The sequence below is a fragment of the Haemorhous mexicanus genome, chromosome 3 (genome assembly GCF_027477595.1).
Source record: "Haemorhous mexicanus isolate bHaeMex1 chromosome 3, bHaeMex1.pri, whole genome shotgun sequence".
In the NCBI taxonomy this organism is placed as follows: domain Eukaryota; kingdom Metazoa; phylum Chordata; class Aves; order Passeriformes; family Fringillidae; genus Haemorhous; species Haemorhous mexicanus.
Window position 1 is genome coordinate 102,323,485 of NC_082343.1, and position 23,025 is coordinate 102,346,509.

The following is a 23,025-nucleotide window of genomic DNA, read 5'->3' on the forward strand; positions in this document are numbered from 1 at the left end:
TAGTGACCTAACAGCTGTTTTCTACAAGATGTTTTCAGATGAGTAACAGGTCCATTGCTGCACTCAGGGCAAATTAAATTTTCCCTATACTAGCTTCTAAGATTGCTGCTGGTCTTTCTAACATTCATCAAAACTCCCTTTTCATCTGTTTCATAAAAAATTCATCATCTATTTTTGCTAGGTTCACAATGGCCAGCAAAGTTCATCATAAAGTTCTTTTTAATTAAAACAATATTATTAAGCTCAATAGTCTAAAAATCACTACTAAATTGACACCTTAAGGTAACCCAAGTTATGCTGTATCTAAATTACTGTAAAGATAACCTGTGCATCCTGCACCACCATCAGCACCATTGGTTTTGCTGTTTACTGTCTTCTTTCGAATTTCACGTAGCCTCCTCAGCTTGCAGCTACTATCACCCAAACCAGTACATTGGATTCTGATGCTGCCTGGGCTTTCAGGATGCTGTGCAGCACAAATCACCATCATGGCCAATATCTGGAGAGCTGTGACATTGCTAGATGTGAGCTTGGCTCAGTGACTCCATTAGCCCCATCAATACACATCCATTGGCTGCGTGAGCCACCGTGCGATGTAGCAGCAGTCATTTCAGAGGAATCATTGACTAACTTACTGCACAGACACAGAACTGCCAATTAAATGAACTAACAGCTTCAGTTTGCTTGCCATGATCAATTCAAGCTACAATGCAGTCATGCAGAGAAAAGTTAGGGGCAGCATGACCAAGCCTAAACCACAGCTCCCATTTGGTGACACGTCTTCCAATAGAGAGCTTTTCTGTCAAGGGCAAATTAAGCATCATAAAAATCATTTTCATTGGTTAATCTTAAAGGTGCACTTTCCAAGGCAGGGAAAAATATTTTGGCCAAGAGAAGTATGGAACAATTAAGTGGAGTGGCTACTTAGTGAGCTGAGGTTCCTTTGCCCTGAGCAGAGAAACTCCCTGCATCTGGAAGGGAGTCTACTGAGTATTTGTATATAATCCATACACGGGTCTGAGTCTTTGCTGTCTCACATAATGAGTATTTATATCCGTGCAAAGACTGAAACATGGTCACTCTGAGCAGACTTTTACAGCCACTTTGCAGCCCACAGAGCAGGACAGTGTAAAGCTGGCTGCCAAAGCCAGCACTGCAGATATTACATGCAGTAAAACTTAGATTTACAGTATATTTTTCCATGCTCCTCCTAACCCTGGTTTTTTTCCTTCATTCTGGATACAGGAATGGTTTATTTACTTTTCATATCCTTATCCTGTCTGAAAAAGGTACATCACTCCTTAAAACTGATAAAAAACTAAGTCACACTGAAGTGGTTTTGTGAAAGTTATCCAAGTTCTTCAGTACAATTGACGTGTTTTCCTTTTAACATAGATATGGCAGAGTTGAATAGACTCCCTGGAGACTCCACAGTTATTTTCAGTAGCAACAAGAGCCCATCCCAAACATAACTTCCAATCTGTCATCCCTCCTTGAATACTAAAAACAGTCTCTTCCTCTTATAACGTACTGAAACTGAATCTGTATAACAAAATCACCTCCAACACCCCAATACTACCTGAATGATTTTCTTAGATATGTATCCCAATACCACAATTGCTCCCATGTAGATCAAGTCAGAAGGATTGTGCACTGCCCTTTCTCAAAACCTACCAGCATGTAGGCAGCGTGGAAGTTCCACTGGAGATACACATTTATGCCAAGGGCAGCAAATAGCATCTTGGAATTTATAAGAACCACTAAGGAGGAGAGGAGGCATACAGAGGGAAACAGAGATTTAATGCAAGCTAGAAAATTTGGGGAGTCCCCTCCAAAAAAATCTAATTTTTAAAATAAAGCACCACCTCAGTAAGTCAAAAGTAAAAACAAAGAGAATTTATACTTTTTTTTTTTTGCCAGTGACTCATATTTTTACAGGCAAGTAATTAAGAGCACTATTCACCATTATTCTTTTAAGCATTAGTATAGATATAGGATCTCTACATTTTTTGCAAAGTTATGTTTATTGTGGAACGAATAGCTTTGATTTTATGACAGTAACTGTATGTACATATTCTCATTAAAGTCTTAAACTTCAACAATACATTTTGGAGACTGTTTTCATGGTGTTCTTTTTATTTCTGGTAGGACTGCAAGATTATTCTATAGAAAAGAAACAAATTAAGACTGTTTGATTGTGATCACTCATTTGAGCAAGTTCATCATTTACAAAACGTATTCACATTTGTCATGCTCCAAGTTTATATAACAGTGCGCTCCCTCTTTCCAAAAATTTGCAAGTAAGGTCTGAAAAAAAATTCTCCTACTATGAACAGAATGCTACCCACATACACATTAGAACATTTTAAATGTCTTTTCAAAAGGAGATGGGTCTTGGGATAAAACACAGACGTGAAAGGCCCATAGAGCACATGCAGTTCTCTTGTGAAACACGAGCCGTGATGCTCTGGCAGCACGGGCAGCCCCTCAGCATTGCTGTGCAGCCCGACCTGCGCTCGGTCCCGAGGCACAGCGGCAGTGCCGGGGCGCTGCCCGAGCCCGCAGTGCCAGGGGTCCCTGGCTCTGACACCCCTGGCACCGGCCCTTGCTCCGCTCCTCGCCTCTCAGCCCCGGTGCCAGCGCCGGGGGCTGAGCAGTCACAGTTCCCAGCACAGAGGCACCGTGATAGCGCCTGGAATGGAAAACGGGACCTGGAGCTTAACTTACCCTGACAGACAACAGAGACAATTAAAACCAGTGATATGATGTGTGTGCACCTATAGAGAAATCGTGGCAAAGGAAAAGGGCAGTGCTATCTTGTTATCTCTGCTTAAAAGAGGACTTCTACTAACTTTTTTTTGGGATTGTATCAGTCAAAAAGTAACAAAGACATAGTATTTTGTTGTCTTAAGATATTTCTCAGTTCCATGGCACGTGCATTCAAAAGATAACAACTTTGGTTTCCTATTACTAGGAATGCATTAAGCGCAGCATCAAAAGTATTCCTGAAACCATTTTATTTATCTTCTGGCATTGAATTTGATATGACTAGAAACAATTCAAAATTTATTAAAATATTTTTTAAGCCAAATATTATCATCATCGAAGCTCATGCAAGTGCTCATGCCCCTGCACTGGAAAAATAGGAATATCATATTATATTTGTCATGATTATTGATAGTAAAACATTTTAGGACATGTTGCAAGAACAATTAAGAGTGGTAAGGAATGGTTGTATTATTAAGTTTTATCACTGGCCCAGTGGACTTAAGACAGCAAGTACACAATCTCTTTCTGGTTTTTGAATGATTATTTATATGGACTTAGCTGTTCTCTATTAAATAATGTCATATAACCACTGACCCAAAAAAACAATTGATCAGTTGAACAACATGGGAAAGTTTATCATTTGTATGCAACATTGCAGACACTTTGCAGTTTGAGTACTTAAAGTGCCATTCAGAAAAATGTGTCACCAAAGGAAATTAATTTGGATTAATTTAGCTGTCTTGTTCTAGGATTGCAGCCTAATAACAAATTTTCCATGATGCCTTCTTTTGCCTCCTTTTGCTCAGTGAGGTCAGACAGGAGGTTCAAGGGGACAGGTTATTTATTTTGCTATCAGTATTGACTTCTTGGTCTACAGTTTATTATCAGTTTTATTTCAATGGGAGTAGTGACCAAACAGAAGACACGACTTGGTGTATGACCAGCTCAAGAGACAGTTCATCCTCTAACTACTAAATACAACATAGAATATTAAGAATCAACTTCTGCAAGCACCAGCTGATAAAGGCTTTGTTACAAACTGCTGTGAGGTGTACATCCCCCGTGTTCACACTACCAGTATTCCCTAGTGTTCATCCTACTTCCTGGAATCTTCACACTTCCTCCTGGGAGAGGAAGCCCTAATACAAACTTTTCTCCTGCATACTCAAGAGCTACACCACCAAGAATCAAAACAGTTCTCTCGCCCATTCTGTGCTGAGGGAACTGTTAGTTTCTTAAAAGTGGCACGTGACCAACTGCTAACACCAAAAGCAATATTCCCAAAACCAAGACTGGCCAACAGATTTTGTTCAATGCCTTTAGGCCTTTGAATAACTAGATGTCAGCAGCCCAGATCAAGCAGATGCAGAATAAGTCATAGAATGGTTGGCATTGGAAGGGATTTCTGGGGGTCATCTGACCCACCCACCTTGCTCAAGAAGGGCTACTTGAAGCAAGTAGCCCAGGACCATGTCAAGATGGCTTTTGAATACCTCAAGGATGGAGACTTCACAGCCTTCCTGGGCAATCTGTGAGTGACCACACTCACCATGAAAAAGTGTTTCCTGATGTTCTGACAGCACCTCCTGTGCTCCAGTTTGTGCCTATTTGAGCCCATAGCCTGCTACAAAAATGGCAGAGAGAAACAACCTGGAACACTATGCAGAGTTGGAAGACAAGAATGCTTTGCTAAATGAGAAGACTTTAAACATGTCTATGCACATTTGCAGACTTCATACACATAAGGACTGTTTTTCCACTCCTTTAGTGGTCCTGTTATGAGCTTTGTGATACAGCTTTTGTGACAAGCTCAAATTGCAGCCTTCATGCTCTTCTACCTCTATCAAAAGATCAGCCTCACTCTGTAGTGATGGACACAGATAAATAAATTACAGAGAAATTTGTGCAAACTGTCATCTGGAAAGGGCCAAGAAGTCTGATTTTCTTCATTGCAGAAGGTTTGGGTAGGAGTTTGACTCTTTGTTATGGGTTGTGGAGTTTTTTTCTGGTAAAATATTAGTTTATTGTTTTGGAAAAGATTTTGCCTTTTTTTGTAAGCATATCATCAAAGCGTATTAGTTTAATACTTGCTATCATTCATTTACTGGAGAAAAATCATTAAATGCATGTCACTTCAAAACTGCGTGACTTAATATGAAATTGAAATGACCTTTATTTTGGCACACTAGTGCACTGAGTTAGAGTATTACAAAGTCCCAAGTGTTGGCTGTTTACAAATGCCAGACAGACTACTACTATGGCTCTAATGTGCTCAGAGATCGTGCAGCCAATGAGCGACTGTAACTAACTGAAAATAGTGAATTAGCTGTGGGAGAAGATTCACAGCTTACCAATGGGAAAAGCCACTACTTCGAGAAAATGGTTTAATTTATGTTGGAAATTTGACCAACTAGAAGTGGAAATTTTTACCAAGTACTCACTTTTGTTAGATGATGTTTTGGTGTTTGGCCTCCTGTTTTGCAATCCATAGACTTGCATCTTGGGTCTGGGATACTTCTTCCCTTCCATATGGTTCTCACACCAAGTCTGTAAGAATGACAGCTGAATGAGTCACAGTCATGCTTAACTTCAAGCACAAAGGTGTCTAATTCTAGGTCTTAAAAATGCACATGACTGCATCATAAAAAGCCACAGGCTGCAACACAGATCTTCAAAGCACAGATGTGTATGTCAACCGTCTGCACCCACTGCGCCATTCTCAGGATTCGGGATAGCCAAACAAGAGTCAAATTTCCACTCATTTCCTGAGGTTGTTCAACAGCATCCGATGGATGCTGTGGATCACTAAGATTCTGTCCCCTGGACCTTTTAGCACACATTCAGCCATCCCCTCTCACATCAGGGGACTTCTGAGGAGGTGCAGCGCTCCAAGACAAAGAGGTGACTGATTCTTATATCTGTTCCAACAAGGAACACCACAGCTCAAGCAGTTGCAGTGTTTCACTGTGTCCAACTGAGGTCCTTCTCCTGAGGCCTAACTACACAAAAGGCATTTTGTAATAGCTCCCTTTGAAATCAAATTAGCGATGTTTCAAGGCGTGACCCGTAAAGGGCTGCTGTCCAGAATGGACATGTGTTTGACAGATACATGTTCCACCTAGCAGGACTCTTCAAGAGTACAGATGGAATCAAGATGTGTGAACAGAGCTCCAAAAGGGGAGCCATGGGATATCAGGATATACAGCAAAGCTCTCTGCCTCAACAGATAAAAAGGAAACAATATCAGATACAGTGTGAAATAGCTCACTCCAGCTGGTAGGACAGATTCTGACAGAATTATATAGGTATGATTATTGCAGAGAAAGATGCTATTCCATATGTGCAAAAGCTAGCAAAATATAGTCCAAATTAAACTATATAACCTTGTGCCAACTCCTTATAAAAGTCATAAAAACTCACAATCTCCTACTTCCATTTGTCCATACACTGCAAAATGATAAGAGTTATTGTGGGCTGTAGCTCAGAATACCCATGAACACAATTTGGAGACTAGGAGTATCTAGAAAGCAGCCTATTTTTACCTGTCTAGCTGTAAAATTATTGGCCAAGTTAGAAAAGAAGATGAGCTTTCAAGTTTGCCACAACGTATTTCCTTATGTGACAGAAAACTAACCACCTCCTCATCCTGCGGGTCAATATCTCTGGAGCAGGAATGAAGATGGGAACTCCCATCCATAGTATATAAAACAGGAAAGCATTTGGTGGTTGGACTTTCCAAACATCCAAAGGTCCCATTTGACTGTAGAGAGAATTAATTTAAAGCACATAATTTATTTTCACATGAATTCACAGACAAGGAAAAAAAAGTCATGCTAGTATATCGAAAACCCCTATAGCAGTCAAATTAAAAGAAACATCTGCCATCAGGAAGTCCATCAACTACTCCTTGTTGCCAGTGTCTTCTGTCTGAAAAGAGGACAGGACAGAGATTAACTATGTGAATTTTACAAGATGAAACAAGGGTCCAGAGCAAGGCATAGGCTGTGTCAGGACTTCACCATGTGTCAGGACCAGACACTTCTGAAAAAAAACCCAGGTACTTTTGGTCAGGACTAGGAGACAGGGCTAAAATACCACAGTGAAAAATGCCTGTGGATGACAACAGCTGATGTCACTGAAGGTAGAATTTAACTTACATCAGATTCTCAATGGCTCATTTCTTCAATGATCTCCAAGTTCTACCTCTGCTAACAACAGAATGGCAACAGTTTCAGGAAATGGAACCCACTGCTGCCTTCTCACAAAAAGGATAGCAGAGTATGCCATACTCTACATAGCTCATACATAAGGTTTTAGCCAAGATTTGGCCCAAGTTCTTGTATAGCTATCTTTTCAGCTGCATTTGATTACTTTAAAATCACTGACTAACACTTGTGATTTTCATATTATTTTTTCAGGAAATTACTTTAGAGACCGGGGAACTGTCACAGTGATCACATAACTATATGCAATAAACTCACTTACTGATAAACTCACCATCCCTGAGAGACATACACAATACGAGATTCAAGCCTGATATGAAATGCCAACCCAAAACAGGTGGGAATTCAGCTCATTCTCCATGTTCAGGCAGATCTCCTTCCTTGAACTGCAGAGACGATCAGTTATCAGATTGACTTTGATCATTCCCTCAGGGCAGGAGTGAGAAAACAAAACTTCTGCCATTAGAATTTGATGGTGAATGACTTTGCATCTGAATCCCAGTGTTGCTACAGCTTTTCCTCTTAGATCATAAACCTAGCTAAAGCTTTGATTAAGGAGTTAGTAACTGAATGGTAATAGGATCATTCTCATCAGTGCCTTTGTATCAGCAGCAGAGAAACATCCTCCTGTTGTTTCTGAAGCAGTAGGTATTCCTGTTCTCCATGTGAACTATAAATGAACTTGGCCCTGGAAACTGTGCAGTTGGAGTAGTCCATTCAGAGAAAGTATAAAAAAAATAATGCATTAAAACACAGACTAAAGCCCAAAGGCAATGATCCGTCTGCCCTGTCACCCAGGTTAGTGAACATGAGCCAACACTTACGCTTTGAGTTCCCCCCTAGAGTGGAACCTTTTCCTTTTCAGTCCATCATGGACATATTTACAGCTTTGTCTCTCAGCAGTCCCTACTGAGACTCCAGGGATCCACACTGGCCCATCATGAATGTTATTTTTCTCGTGCTACTACTGTTAAAAGCCCATAGAAGATATTCAGGAAGGAATTATTAGTCTGTGTTAGTGCGATTTCTGTCATCCCCATATATCTTGGATTAGGTTAAACATACTCTTTTTCCCCTTCCCCATTTCAGCACGGCTTCCCAATGTATATGCCATAGAAGTAAGCTTGCATTAGCTGTACCCACACTAGAAAATTGAACAAGCCAGGGACAATTCTTTGGGATTACAGCTACTGTCTGCAACATTTCCTATTCATATTATTTAACCCTCTTTACCTCCAAGACAAGATGGTCAGGAACCTGTTCAGAATGGGTTCAGGGTTGGAGCTCATCCCTGAATGCTGTCTATAAATTATTTGAGAAATCTAGTCTGTCCAGGTCTAAAGCCTGCCAGGGACTCTTCTAACACTTAATTGTAGACAATGTGGTTCTTGTGGATGCTTCCTCACAGTTTTCTTTACTAGTATAGATATCACTGTAGACGGCAGGAAAAGAAACTCAAAAGCATACAGAATCCAGTGACCAGTGTTCTGGTTTGATTGTTTTTTTGTTTTGTTTTCATTTTAAACTCCGCATCAAAGCAGCCTTCTACAGACTAATATCATATTCTACTTGTTTACAAAACTGTTCAATGCTCCTATGAACACCTTGATTGGCTATCAGTAGATTATCAAACTTAAAGCATTATAATAGACACTGAATATACTATGGGTACATAAAACACACCCAGAAATGATACAACCCTTTCAGACTAGAAGGGGGTCTCTCTTTCAGACCTCCACAGAGAAAGAGCTTAAATTTCTCTTAAGTCGGTACCCTATCTGTATCATTCAGCAGATCTAAAACAAACTGAGTCACATTACAGAGCAAGCAAGAATTTACAGGTCTCTACTCTAAGACAGAGCTCCCCATCTCTTGCTGAGTGTGACAGCTCCCACGCGAAGGTCACTGGATTCTGGGTTATTCAAGCATTCAGTGTTGATGAAGAGTCGATCTGTTCCCACTCAGTTATACAGCTAGGACACATCACCCCTCAGTTTCACCATACTTTCTCAAGCACACAGACAGACACAAGGACAGTAGTTTTAAATCCTTACAGAATAGAAAAGTTCTTCCCCACTCAGAGACAAAAATCCCTATCTCTCCCTGGCATCATTACTTGGTAGCAATAACTCCAAGGTGCTGAGACCACATTTAGCTTTATGGAATAAAACATAACAAGCTGTCAAAATGTGCATAAATAAATTAGAGTCATTATTCCAGCTTAAGATTCTGGGGACATAAACAATCCTCTTGAAGTTTGCTGTGACATTTTTTGCAGCCGGAGCCAAGCATTAAAATTACGTCCTGTATACAGAGAGCTGTAAATGCATTCTGTCTCAGGGCCTGGCACTGCAGCACAGAAATCAACAGGCCTGCCTTGGAATAGAAAATACAGCAGTTGAGGGCCAATTCCCTGCCCCTGAGCACAAGTTTTATGGCACAGCCCATGTCCATATGGCTAAACTCTGTCCTTCTGCTCGCTCCCCAAAGAGGAGTTCTCATCCGTATCTGCCTGCCTGGAAGAGTCCCTGGCTCTCGCTGCTGCCCTGACCCATCTCCAGGCCCAGCTGCACGGAGCGCTGGCTGGCACGGGCACAACCATGCCCCAGAGTCTGCTAACACCCAAACTCCACAGGTCACCAATGCCACTGCTCCTGGCCCTGCCCAGTGTACCAGTACAGCCAAGTCTGGGACTTCTGCTAAGATATTACCCCAAATGTTCACCCTTTTGTAAGTGATTTCTAGTTATATAATAAGAAATGCAGAAAATGAGATCCAGAAAAGACATGAGGAATGAAGACATACACACATTTTGTGTGTATAGGGATTTAAAGGAGCTGTACCAGGTGAGACCACATATCTATCACACCTGCATCACTAACCAATTACACAAACTTAGGAAACAGTGTGATATCAGGGTAAGCATACAGTGATACCTCCCCAGCATAGTCTTCTGCAGCCCTTTGTGACTCAGAGACCTCCTGAACAAAAAGTGGTACCCTGGTATTTAAAAGCCTTCTGAGGATTCTTCTCAAACAAAATGAACTCTGGAATTAAATGCTGTATAATTAAAAATCCAGTGAAAATAGGCTTCAACAATTTGAATTATAAACAAGGAGCAAACCCATTCATTCTGAAAATACACTTTACATCAAAAGAACATCAAAACAAGGATGAACAAGAGCAGTGTCATTACAAGAAAGTATCAAGCTGAAAGCTACAATCGCTAAGAGTAAAATGGCACTGACATTATGACAGAAGGCTTTTGCTTGGGCTCAGTACAGATAAAATACAACAGAATCAAATTTTATAGTGTATTTAAGGCAGAACCTGCTATGGGAGAAATCAAAACAAATGGCTAGTAATTCTGGGAAAATGCAGAATCCATCCTATTTCCCAACAAACAATTTTTACAGCAACTTTTTTTCTAACATTTTTGGTATATAACTTTAAGGTTTTGAAAAATCACCGTAACAACTGTGTCTTTGGGTTCTGATGGGTATTTTTGAGCTACTTGCTAAATCCATATTAGGAGCTGAGGCAGCTGTGGCAGTATGAAGGATTGTTCCATTCCTGAGTGGGAAATTCCATGAGATAAAACATTCTTGCATTTTGTCCAGCTGAAATACTGTATTTCCACTGAAAATGCCATACTAATAAGCTCACTGGTGATGTTTATCTAGAAATTATTAAGACAGAAATACTTTTGATTTCTCTGTCTCCCCTTCTCTTTCTCTTCAATGTGGGATCAAGTGGGTCAAACCAAAAATCTAAATGCATTTTTCCCATAAAAATAATAAAGAAATAACTAATAATAAAGAAATCGATATTTTCTTACTTTTGCCTGGATGTATCAAAAACATACCAAGGTAGAATCATCCTACTTTCCAATTTTTTTGTTGACCATTGAAAGGAAAGTCTCCGTAGAAATTCACCTAGCACAGAAAAGTTCTTGCTTGCTCTGTCCTTACTCACAGTGACAGAACAATGCAGATGCAAGCTTGAACATCCATGATCTGACTCCTCTGAGATTTCTCCTCTCCTCCATATACACTGTAAACATGACACAAATGCAATCCAATATTTGTATTTGGGAAGTCATGGAAAGTCACAGAAATTAATTTGGAGCAGATGACAGAATAATTCTGACTAGGACAGAAATCAAGAAGAATACTAAGACTTCTGCCAAACTTGGGAAGAAGGTCAAAAGACAACACAGAATTTGTGCTTCTATAGATCACTATCTGCTGTATCTTAGAGGGATGCTGGTTATGTCATTTGATTCTCTTCTGCCAAAAATTTCCTCATCTGCAGAATGGTGACAGCAATATTGCCAACCTCACAGGGATCCTGTGAGGACAATGATCTGCTTTCCAGTGTTCTTACACTAGGCAAGTATTAGATGAAGGACAGAGGAGCCCATCACCACCCTATGGCTTCCTCAAATGCCAGAGAAGCATTATAGGGCTCCTGGCATGCAGAGCAGATCTATTCATGTGTGATCATTTTACCTAAACCAGCACTGGCCTGCATTCCTCAGATCACTAATCACCTTCAGCTCAGAACACAACCACTACACCAATGCAAGATAAAAAATACAGTGCTTACAACTACATGTGTAAGATCAAATTAATAGAGAAACAGAATAAAGGAATCTAATAATATCAGATCAGAATATATTTGGGTTGCAAAGAATTTAAGAAAACAAAAAAGGTGGGGAAACCCCAAAACTGCATTAAGTGATCATTCAGGCTAATCAGCAACTCTAGCAAGTCATACAGCAAGGGCTCAGTTTGGTAGGGAAGAGAAGCATCCTCATTGTGTGTAAGCCATAATGAGAGTAGTGCGGGGTGACAAAAGCCCCTCAAAAATATTCCATTGTCAGTGCAGCAACATCCTCTCAGAAGGAACAGTTTCATCAGACATAATAAATTGGGGAATCACAAAAAAAAAAACAAAACAAAAAAAAACCTAGGAATTGTTTTTCTGAAAAGAGTGTATGTAAAAGATTATATCCTACTCCTTTCCCCTCTCCTTCCAGCTTACATAGGCATGCCTTATCACTAAAGACAGGCAATTAAATATGGGAACGGATGTTAAGTCAATGGTCTGCGTTCTTGTGAAACCATTTCACCACTCTTCCACAAACTGGAGTGTGCTTGAAAGGTGAGTAACATCTGCTGGAAGCAGATCTAGGCAGAAGGATTCAGCATGAAAAATATTCCCTGAACTCTCCAGATATAGAATTTTATTCTTCTGGCCTGAAAATATTTGTTACTTTCATTCTGAAAATTTGAGTTTTCTATTCATGCTTCCAACAACAAACTGTCAACTGCTGTTACAAATTTTACAGTGTTTTACAGAAAAACCTACTGACCTCAGTAAAATATTCTTTTGCTTACCCACACAGACCAAAGCATTTGAGAGACTGGAAAACACAGCAGAGAATAAAACATTCAGCCATTAAAACTCACTTATCCATTTCGTTTCTCTCTAAGAGCCTTTCAGAGCTTCAGTTCAGTGACATGAAGACCTCCGAAATCTGGAAAGTGGTCACTCTGCAGATAAAGCACTTTCCAATGGCTTTGATGTCTCCTGGTGAGACTCTACATTACTCCAGAAGCCCCAGGGATATACACTGAAGCAATATAAGGGCTGAAATTTGTCCTTATATTTTTGTACCACTAAAATCCACCATAATCCTCATTTTGAAGACTTAAGTGAGACTTAAGCAGTACATAGCCTCATACCAAGTCTTCTTTGTGTTGGCACAAATTTCACCCAGGCAAGACAATATTTGCTCAGGTGCAGTACCTTGGATGAGAGTTAATCCCTTTCATTTCTGACACAATACTTATTATGTACAATAACTAATAAAAGCCACTCTTGAGATTGACAACCTACACATTTTCAATTTCCTCTCATGTACTGTTGCCTTTCATAAGCTCCTTTGATCCTGTATAGGTGTCAATCTTTGCATGCATATAGGTCACAAGAAAGTTCATCTCATGTTAATAGCCCAGCCACCTTCAGATACATTGATTTTAAGCCATTTCCATTTCCAAATTTCAATTTAACATCTTACTTTAGTTATTGCATTCTTCTCAAAGATACGAAGAAACAGAGACTGTGATTTTTCTTGGACCCATACTTAAGAGGAAAAAGTCATGTGGAAAATCAAAGCTTCCCTCTTGTCTGGCCAGTTGGAGACACACGTGCACACTGTGCTCTTCCCTCCCAAGGGAAAGGTGGGCCATCTGGGGCAGGGTTTGGGGGCCTACTGGCCCAGGGGCAGCATTCCTGAGACAGCAATCTGTCTGAAATCACACAAAATGCAGAATCAAATCATGTGGCCTCATGAAATCTGAGCTGAGGACTCTGAATCTGGGGAAAGGCAGAGCACTACCTGATGCAGGCACTTCTAGGAGAGCTCTGATGAACATGGAGCATGACTGCACCCTTGTCTTCCTCCAGTCCCAGAGGCTGAGCACAGCCCTCCCCGAGCGCACAGGCTGGATCTTGCTGCAGCCTTAATGCCTGCCCAAAGTAAAATGTCCTCCATAGCTTTTTTCTTTTTTTTCACAAACCACCAGCACTGAAAGTTCTTCCTTCTTTGGTGTTTCAAACAGGACCAGAGGCTGCCAGTGACAGAGTGCAAGACAAGAGGCACTGGTCTTAATCTTTTCTGAGAAGGCAAACCTTACAGAAATGTTTGTTTTCACTCTGCTGTTCAACATTCCAGCTAGTGGGAAGCTTCAGGAACTTGTTCCAATGGCTTGTTTCTCCTGCTCCCTCCCATGGCAAATTGAAATCAATATTTTTAGATTCTTGTCATTCCCTTGAAGACTCTCTCTCCCTCCCTCCCTTTCTGAGGTCACACAAACTTTGCTTTGGACTCCAAACTATTAATTTTTCACATTACTCATTTTAGGTGTCTGAAAAATCTTCTCATTCATCAGCCCATAGAAGGAAGTTTTGGGGTTTGTTTTTCTGTTTGTTTTTTGGTTTGGGTTTTGTTTGGTTTTTTTTTTACTTTATAAGTCAATTAAGAGATACAAATCTCAGCAACAGAAATTAAATCTCTTCCATGCCATCGCAACAAGGTGTCTCCAAGCCTGACCTGAAGTCCCCCCTCCTTGGCACAAACTTGCTGGCTTTGCTTCATGATCAGAGTGCTTTTCTTCCATAGGCACAAGGAACAGCAAAAAAAAAAAAAAAAAAAAAAAAAAAAAATATATATATATATAAATATATTTTTTTTTTTTTTTTTTTTTTTTAAATATATGTATACCTGTGCCAACTGAAGAAATTGGGAGTGATTTTCTAACCAGGCAAAGTAACTGCAGGGAATCATAGTGAAGTTGAATTCATTCCTCACAGGTCACCAAACACTGTGTCAAACATTATTGCCTTTTGGTAGGCATGAGCTTAAGTTAGGCCTACACTTTAACTAGAGTTTAACAGCTGCATAGCCCAGTGTCAGATTTAGGAGCTCAGCAAGGACTCCTGTCAGCTATGCCTGGAAAAGAGATGAGCATGTAACAGGAAGTAGCCTGTGAAGCAAGAAGCAGCCTTCCTCATTTACCAGAAGTTCCCTTTTCTGCTCAGCTCCTCTTCCAGACTCACTTGGACTAGCAGAGGAATATACCAGTGCAGTCCTACCTGTCAGCAGGGAAGAATGTTTGTGCATCTGATTCCTCTGTCTCTCTACCAGAGCTTTGCTCTTGGATCTCCTGAGGCTCCTGATAACCTCCTATATTACTGCAGCTGTTTGTTTAACATAAACCCATAAAATTCTCGAGGTTGCCACACTGCCCTTTTCTCCTGCCCACACCCAGCATCTCCTCATCTTCTTACACACAGAAAACAATTCCCCACAGGGCCCACATTTGTTGTGATAACTCACCAGCCCATTAAAATTCAAACTCTGACGCACACAATGCAGCAAGCTTGTGCAGTGCTGTCAGGTAAGACTTTGCTGATGCACTCGGACTTTACCAATAAAATAATTTTTTTTTTCTCAAAACTATCTACTGAAGTCTCACAGAATGTCATAGCAAGAGCTACAAAGTATTTTTAAGGGGGAAAAAAAAAAGAAAGAGAGAAAATATTTTTCACCATAGAGACTTCAGCAAGTCAGCTTATGTAGACAGGTTGGAAAGCATTTTGAAATATCATAAAGACAGTTTTGTTCTGTTCACTTATACAGTTCCTTTGGTTGAGTACAAACTGGATAGAAGTAGTACCACGATCAAGTGTTTCTGGTTCGGTCCTCAAGTAGGCAGAATACAACTGAAATCCAGATCCACATGTTTTACATCAGGTGAGCCAGGATGACTTTTTATTTTTAAGTTTGCAAAAACAAATTTGCAAATTTCCCTATCCACATTTTGGGTCTGAAAAATCTGCTGAGCTGCTTGTGCTTGTTTGGAAAAAGTTTTAAGCCCAGATCAGCAAGAAGGTCTTTCCTTGCTGCATTGCTTCATGCTTGTCTGGGACAAGATCCTGTGCAATTCTTTCTACGCTCAGGATGTCTGTTTGAGGTGTAAGTCCTGAGTCCCTGCAGGCTCTTGCAAATATACTCTGACAGACTGTACTGCATACAGTTTCTTCATGCAGTTGTCTCTTAAGATGAGATTCTCTTTTTGATAAACACAAAAGTCTAAATTTACACAAATGCATAATATACACAGCCAAAAGAGAGAAAATTAAAGTATTAGTCAATCAGTATTAATAACAACTTTTGTTTTACTATGACAAACACCTGGAAGGATTTGTTTGCACATACCTTTCTGGAAGTCCACAGCCTATTTCCCAATCAAAGACAACATGTTGCCCATGCAACAGCAATAAAGCTGTCACACCGCCTTCGGCTGTAGCTAGCAATCTGTCCACATCCAATACTTCATTGAAAAGGAAAAGGTGCAGGCCCTAAATCTGGATGAATTGACTGGCAAAGGGCTGTGTACCTAAAGTTCAGCTCACTTTTTTCTTGGCAAAAGCATTTAAATCCTCTAATAGAGATTTGTGTCATTTTGTCTGGGTGCCTTTCCCACAGAGGCTTCAGAAATTAATCATGCTTCCTCCCCAGTCATGGAAACATCCCCAGGTTAGCATGAAATTACCTTTCAATTTTACCTCATCTTTTCCACCTGTCTCTCTTCTCCAAAATACCTGTACTGGCTGAAAATACCACAAACTGTACTTTTACTATATGTTACACTTATGGGGAATTATATCTGTGATAGTTAACAAGATTCTGTAAATTATTACAACTCTAACATCTTCAACATTTCTTAAATTGTTTTACAGACTTGGCTGCTGTTTGATCAGACTCACAGACACCTGTAAATTCAATAACTTTAGAGATATTTTCTTATTTTGCAATTTCAAAGAGCTCCAGACTTGGAATTCATTTTAGAGACAAATGATCAGCAATAAACTCCTTCTTTATTTATTATTTTTTTCTATGTTTCATGTTTCATTAGAAGATGCAAAGGACCTTGACAAACAGGAACTGAAAAATAAAATATTGAAGCAGGACCCTCTGTTTGTAAAGATGTCAGTTTAATGTATGCAAAATGAAAGATATTTATTAAACCTATTAATAAAAATATTTCCAAGCTAAACCAAAGTTAACTGCAGTATTTCCAGTCTACTTTAAACAATATTGGTATCATAACTAATTATCTCACAATTACTAATATTTTTCCTTGAAGAACTCTGTGCTACCTCATCCTAATGAAAGTGCTGCAAGGTAATACAGCAGTTAGATGACAATGCAAATAGGACCCATTCAATTTGCACAAAAAAAGGTTGTAAGGAGCAATTAGCACTTCATTAATATGATATAAAATGCTAATTTGCCATATATCCCAAGCGACTCAAAACTCCTTTCCATCCATATGTGCAAATAATAGTTAATATGATGCAGTGTGTGTGAACCAGGTTCATGGTGCATTAGCTGGAATCCCTGTGTCAGTTTTCAGTATAATAGCTATTAGTTAATATGAACAGTAGCTCACATTTAACCTATGACAGCAGTGTTAAATGATAAAAGGATCTGTTGGCAGCAATATCTCGTAATTCCACCCCTGTAAAGTTCTCCCTTCCTTGCTATCCAGGATGAAGTATTGGAAACTGACTTCTAATCTAATTTATAAAGCAGATTGAAATGAAGTGCTGGTAGCATTCAGCTCTGCTGCTCAGCATTTTGAGAAGCAAGATCATTCCTGGTGAATTGCACAGCTCAGGCATTCAAGCACTCACTGGCAGCTTCTAATGATCAAAGTATTTGACTTAAATAATTGATTTATTTATACCAGTAAAGAAGCTCCAGGGGGTTGTGAATATTATGAGATATAATCACACCACTAGGGAATTAGAGACACTCAGATGTGCCTTGTGCTTGCTAATGCCCTACGGGTGTGATTAGGATATCAGACATCAAAGGAATTTGCTCTAATTTTTTTCATATAATAAATTAATAAAAATAATTTATTTAAATAATTCCATTGATTTAACGAGACAGATCTGGTGCAAGATAGTGTATGCAGAGAACTACAATGAAGTGTGTTGATCTAGGACACCACAGAAGCCCTGACCATCTTCAGTTAACACCCAAGCTCCAGCAGGATCCTCTGGCTAGGGGGTCCCTTCCGAGGCATTATCATCACCTCAAAGCTTGCTGTCTGCAATGAGCATTCCCAGATACTTCAGTCAGCCTGCATTGTCTGAGATGGAGTAAAATGGTGCTCTCCAACAAATCCTTTCAAGAAGGGAAATGCTGATTAACAGTGACATACAAGGCAGTACAGCATTCTGGCACAGACAGGCAAAGCATGGCTGCAATATCTCATAGGGAACCCAGGCTCTCCTGGCCAGATTGTGTATTCAGATATTTTAACATCTACCCTAATGGCTTATATGGTTTGACCATTGTGGGCTACACGGATTTAACAATCTTTAATGCCCTTCTTACCCCAGCATAAAAAAAATTAGGGAAGTGTTCTTCTGTCAGTTATAAGAAATTGAGTTATCCAAAGACCAAATAACCTCCTCAACGGCACACTGACAGTCTGGGCAGACCAGGGGATTAAACCTGTACTGACTTTCTGCAATACACTTCAGAAAATTTCAGAAATACACCAGTTTATCCACAATGATATTGCAGCAACAGGCAATTAACATCATGTTATTTTAACCTAGTGTGGTGTAAGGGAAGTATTTAGATCTTCCACATTCAGAAGTACAATCCTTGTCTTTATCCCAGGACCCACAGGGACCCATTTATGACAGTGACAGGAAAAACAAAGGCATCTTTTTAGAGAAGAGTTGTGGAAAAACCCCTTAGATCCTTTCAGAGCTATAGAAAGGCATGAAGACAGAAAGCAAAATTTGGGGGAAATTTTTGCCTTGGACAAACTAGTACTCCAGGTGCAAAATACAATTGCTGGCCTTGGGTTGCAGAAAAAATGAGCGAATAAGACTCTTTGAACCCATGTCTTAACTTCCCTGGGGTCAGGTCTAGTCTGTTTTATATTGCTTTAGTGCCCTCCTAAGATGTTGCAAAAGAACTTCAGAACTGCAATGTTGTTTAAACAAGCCATGTAAGTTCTAAGCGAAGACACCAACTGCAATTATAAATTCCTGCAAAAGCAACATCTCTATCACTAAAATTAGAAAGGGAGAAGTGTCAAGAGATTTGCTCATGCCTATGGGAAAAGCCTGAGACTGTGTTTGACTTCCCTTCACTAAAGTTTCATTCCCATCTTTGCATATGTGTTCTGATTTAGGAACAACAAGCATTGTATGTGCTGGCTAGGCCCATTATCAGCTTATGCCACAGAAAGAGATACCCTTGGGCACATCACAGATCAGACATCCATCAAGTGCTTTTATTGCAAGGATCACATCTGAAATCAACTTCAAATGCACACAAAATTCAGTCTCTCTCTCTCAGTGAGTTCAAAAGAAACTCTCCTGTCTTGGAATTTCAGTATTTGAGCTGAGCCCAGAGTCATGCAGTCCACTGGAAGTGCTACATGCATCATGCTGTGTTGAAAATAAATGTATACATTTTTCTGTGTTTATACCCCTTTTCCTTTCTTTACCTCATTTTTCCAACATGCGCATAATAAATACAGCCTGTCCTACAGACACAGTTTCACTGAAGCGCACAAGAGGACTTTTTTACTTCCCAGCACTAAGGATCCATCACTGTGGACTGGTTGGGCTGTGGCAGAACTTCAGCAAGGGTGCAGACCCCACATTTAGGTAGGGCTTAATCTGCCCATATGGTCTTGTAATATGATGTGTATTTGCTTTGTTCTGCTAATGTTTCTCATCGGCCTGGGTTCTCCCATGCCAATTTACCTTGTAGAACTGAACACAAGGAACAATGAAAAATCAGAAAAAGTCTTTCTATCTAGGCCCACTTTTAAAAAAATACAAAATATCTGTAAATCCCTGACATATCTATCGTAAGAGACAGTCATGTCACTAACTTTGACCCCAATTTCAAATTCTTAGTTGTTTGTTTGACTGCCAGCTACAGCTTCAACAGCTACTGATCTGAGTCTTGTGTTGACTGTGAAATCTCAGATGTGATTCCAGTTGAGATTATAATACAGTTTAATAATTCTGATCCTAGTGATATCCCAGTATGTATCCCACAGCATGGCTGCCTGTAAGTTAAGACTGAAAATACCAGCAGTCTACCCTTGAAGCAGACTGTCAAGTTTATAAGCAGCCAGAGGAGATCAAGGATTATTAACAACATCAGCTCTCAGAACTGAGGCTTCTTTAAACAGTGTCTGTTTTGTTATCTATATCATCCATGACCTGCGTGTTATTCTCAAGGATAACAACACCTACACCACCTTGAGCAAACCAACTTCTTAGGAGACCAAAGAAGTGATTCACTGAGAGAGAGCTCATAACAGAAAGCAGCCCAAGTGTCTCAGCAGTGAAAATACCTATTTGTGACTGGAGACAAAACTTGAAAGCCAAGGAACAAAACAGTATTAAAAACTGAAGCCTTATATACTTATATTCTATCAGTTATACTAGAATTTTCCATGTTTATTTATAAATGAAAATATTATTTATATTTATACAGGATTAAAAATCCTCTCTCTTTGTGTACAACCACGTTCTTTGCTTTTGCTCCAGTTATGGGTGAACAGCACTTCTCAAGACCAAACCTCAGCAGAACAATCTCCAGAGTCTACAATTATCATAACGAGAGCAGGCTGACCAGCAAGCCATGACTGAAGTCAGAGGCAGGAAGGTAACTGCCTGCCAGTACAGCTGTATGAACCACAGGACAAAAGCGATTCAAGAGGAGCTTTCATGAGCAGGATCTGTCTTGAAGGCTCAACTGTAGTAAATCAAGAATGGTGTTAACTAACACATGGCTCTTTGCACAAGCTAAGTCTCAAACTTGCCTCCATCCTCATCCTCCTTTGCAGGAATTCAGTCTGAAGGTAACAGAGACATGAATTGCTCTGCCAATCACAACCAAGTGGAAGACACAAAGTAAAAAAATCAGTCAGGAAAGGAACACACTAGGGCATAAGAAACCAAGATTGGACTCAGCAATGGGAGTGGACTTGGTAACTGAAAAGCAAGGGGTAGTTCTCCTAGGACCAGCTTTCCCTTCTGCAGAAAGCCACTCTTCCTTAGCCTCTCTCACTGCATGAATTCAGTTAGAAGACTCTCTCCTTCATCCCAGTGCTTGTGTCCCAGGCATTGTGAATTATTACTGCTGTCAGCATTTGCAGCTGTAGGAAGCCAGATATAAGACCTAGTGCCACAGTATGTTGCTGGCAGTGCAGCCTGGTAGCCCTATCACCAGCTAGAGCATTCAGCACACAAAAAACCCAGTTAAATAAACCACAGACTTGGTGATCAACAAAAGACCTGCCTGCTCATTCTGACTGGAAAGAAAATTCCCTCCTTTTGAGCTGGCTGTTAAAGTGCCACTCTTCTCTGAAAAACACTCAATGTAACATGACATCTTCCACCAACAAAGCTCCTCAGCAGAAGTTTCAGATCTGGGTGTTAAGGTAGATGACTGAATCCACACTAGCTCCCCTGAAATAGAGAAAAGGATTTTTAGGCGTGCTTATTACTCAGCAACTCTGAGGACAAGCCATGTGACAGATGTAAGGGCAAACATGAGGCACTGCAACTCAAAATTGTCTCTCTGGGTACTGACCTCCTGCTCTGGACACCCTCTATTCATGGAAGGAGTCACCCTACCTTGCATGGATGCCTGCTCTGTATTCCTCCTTCCCATTTCAGGGCCAGTAGGGCCTTCATTCTGAGGTTTGCAAATTGAATAAACAAAGTGTTTTTCATTGCAAGGCCACATTCAGTCCTTGGTGTATGTTTGTAATGATATAGCCAAAACTATCCAGGGAGGAACCCAGTGACATGTTTTCACATGAGGGAGAAAAAGCATTACTTATCTTTTCAGGCCTTTATATTGCTCCTGACAAAATCAGTAGGAAATTTATCTTTGGTTTCGGAGAGCAGAAAGCTACACTATAAATTTAAAACTGAGTTTTCAAGGTGTTAGGTTTTTTTAACTCCTGCCTTTTTCAATAAACTCGCAAAATGGGACAAGCTTCTTTGCCACCAATTAAAAAAAAAAACCAAACACAGAACTCATTACTCCTTAGCAGCCATTGTACATCACAGAAGCACTGTTTCTTAAAGGGCATCCCCCTTCCAATGAAGAACTGCAATGCTTTCTAGTAAAATGTCCAAATCTGACTCCTCATTACTTCAAGTTCCCCAGCCCATGGCCAGCCTGTCAGCCTTGGAGCCTGTGAAAGGAGGAATGTAATGAGTATACATTAGTGTTATACACTTTCCACAGTTCTTGTTCTGGTGTGACCAGATTTATGTATGGAGTAGTTTGAGTGTAATTCATCACGATTATACAAAGCATTGACTTCAACATTTCTGCAGGTAGCACCGTCTCCAAATTCTCTTAGCCACAGCTGTATAAAGGAACTGAGATGTGGTGACACAATATTCATTTGTTTTGGTGGCAAGACTCAATTAAAACAACATAACAGAGTCTAAAAAAATACTAATCTGTGAAAAAGTGTGCAAGTGAGTTAAGTACAACCTTCAAATATTGCCTTGTTCATGACAAGCTGTGTGGGCTGACAGCTTGTCCCAAGGGAATGAGAGGTCTTAGAAAAAGCCCTGCTACAAAAGGACTGGCTGTTAAGGCAAATCCCCACCAGTCGGAGCCCTGAGGAGGGTGAAGCCCAGCTATTGATGCCCAAACACAGAGAAGACATTGTGAAGGAAATATGGGGGGATGAGAATGGCAGTGGAGGAAACAAAATAGAGACTGCCTCCACACAAGGGAACAACAAACCTGTAAAAATAAGGAAGTTCTTTTTCACTAGGCAGATTGTTAGGGAAGAAGGACATATCCCATGACTTTCAAAGTGCTACCTGGGACATTAGTGATCTCCATGCTAGCACACCTTGAGGCATTGGGGGAGACAAGAGAGCAGGTTATTAAAAATAAAATGGAAACACAAGGAGGGTTCTTTTCAAGTAAGACTCAATTCAATAGCTGCTATCTTCAGAGGGGACAAAAAAAATATAATAAGGTAACCTCAAGTATTGTTGACTTCCCATTTTTATCCCTGCAATAGCTCTGCAATAGCCAGTGCTGTTCCCAGAGCACCAGGGTCCTCAGGCCTTGTCACCAGAGTTCCTATTTCTCACAGAATCACAGTTCAACAACACCATGCTCTAAAGCCTTTTTTTCCCCACCCACAAGCTATAGCCATGAATGTAATGAAAACTGTTAGAAATCGTCATTTTTAGACAGTCTCAGTTGGGAGTAGGTGAGAGGGAGGAAGAAGAACCATGTAAGGAAATCTGAGTCTCTGAAGCTGAGAGTAACTTCACAGAACTAGGATTGTTGAAGGGAAGCAAAGCTCTCCTGTTGGTTTACACTGTCCAGAGCCATAAATGGATTATAATTGAAAACAATGAT

General features: G+C 40.2%; 1 long non-coding RNA gene across 12 annotated transcripts in view; it reads right to left on the reverse strand.

Moving 5' to 3' along the window:
- Positions 1-23,025, reverse strand: part of LOC132325480 (uncharacterized) — a 226,091-nt gene that overhangs the window by 72,829 nt on the left and 130,237 nt on the right. For all 12 annotated transcript variants that reach the window (XR_009485956.1, XR_009485958.1, XR_009485961.1 and 9 more), the window contains one exon: positions 5,211-5,316. This is a non-coding gene — a long non-coding RNA (uncharacterized LOC132325480). The remainder of the gene's footprint in view (positions 1-5,210; positions 5,317-23,025) is intronic.